Genomic DNA, 1,221 nt, shown 5'->3' with positions numbered 1-1,221 from the left:
ACTTTCAAATTGCAGCTGACACTGGGGAAAGACGCAACCATGTCTGTTTCTGACATAGCATGCTCACCACCTTGTTCCCGGGTCTGCCTCCTTCATCTGGTTACCTGGTGCCTCATCTGCCTGGTCTTGGGCCCAAGAATGTCAGGCAGGTCCCCACAGCCAGGGAAACTCCTTGCTCTCTGAATGCCTTCACTTTCAGCAGATGTCCAGGAGCCTGACTTCATTTGCTACAGGTTTGGTTTAGTTTCATCAAAAACAGAGATTTGGACCCGGGAAAAGTCTGCAGAGGAAGAGGTGCCAGGTTCCTAATAAGTACTCAGTAAGGCGGCGGGGAAGATGGCGGACGGGAAGGCGGGAGAGGAGAAGCCTGAGAAGCCGCAGCGAGCCGGAGCCGCCGGAGGACCTGAAGAAGAAGCAGAAAAACCTGTGAAAACTAAGACTGTTTCTTCCAGTAATGGAGGGGAAAGTTCCAGTCGCAGCGCTGAAAAGCGATCAGCTGAAGACGAAGCTGCAGACCTCCCAACAAAGCCTACAAAGATGTCCAAGTTTGGATTTGCCATAGGTAGTCAGACGGCAAGGAAAGCATCCGCCATCTCCATTAGACTCGGAGCAAGTAAGCCTAAGGAAACAGTTCCAACTCTTGCTCCAAAAACTCTTTCGGTGGCAGCAGCTTTCAATGAAGACGAAGACAGTGAGCCAAAAGAGATGCCTCCAGAAGCAAAGATGAGGATGAAGAATATTGGAAGGGACACACCAACATCAGCCGGACCAAACTCCTTTAATAAAGGAAAGCATGGCTTTTCTGATAACCAGAAGCTGTGGGAGCGAAATATAAAATCTCATCTTGGAAACGTCCATGACCAAGACAATTAAGTGAAGAGTTCTGAGATTGGGGTGTGGGTGGGTGCAGTTAGAAGGAGCAGTCTCCTTTTTGTAAAGAATGGTGTAAGACTAGCTTTGGAGCCGTTTTTCTTTCTTCTTTTTTTCTTTTCCTTTTTTCTTTTTTTAAAAGATTGAGTGGTACACTAATAAATGAGAGTTTGCAATTAGAGGTAATTTATGTTTTATATACAGATTTCAAGACATTTGCTAATTTTGTAGTTTCACATGATTAGTTTCCAAGGTTACAGATAATAAAGAAATCAGAAGTGGTACCTTTCTAAGAATTGCATATTTTTTTAGATACAACTATTAGCACATTAAGAGGGAAGCCAAAAGTTA

At 44.6% G+C, this 1,221-nt stretch overlaps 1 pseudogene across 2 annotated transcripts; it reads left to right on the top strand.

The window, feature by feature from the left end:
• Positions 1-325: 325 nt before the first annotated feature.
• Positions 326-1,051, top strand: LOC114635573 (annotated as a pseudogene). 2 transcript variants are annotated; one of them, XR_003713496.1, is made up of 2 exons: positions 326-400; positions 453-1,051. The product of XR_003713496.1 is annotated as a PEST proteolytic signal-containing nuclear protein pseudogene, transcript variant X2 (transcript). The 2 variants fall into 2 exon arrangements; XR_003713495.1 differs by having other exon boundaries at positions 331-1,051.
• Positions 1,052-1,221: the final 170 nt, after the last annotated feature.

The sequence above is a fragment of the Grammomys surdaster genome, unplaced genomic scaffold (genome assembly GCF_004785775.1).
Source record: "Grammomys surdaster isolate TR1022 unplaced genomic scaffold, NIH_TR_1.0 112628, whole genome shotgun sequence".
NCBI lineage: Eukaryota > Metazoa > Chordata > Mammalia > Rodentia > Muridae > Grammomys > Grammomys surdaster.
This window is presented reverse-complemented; position numbering and strand designations above follow the sequence as displayed.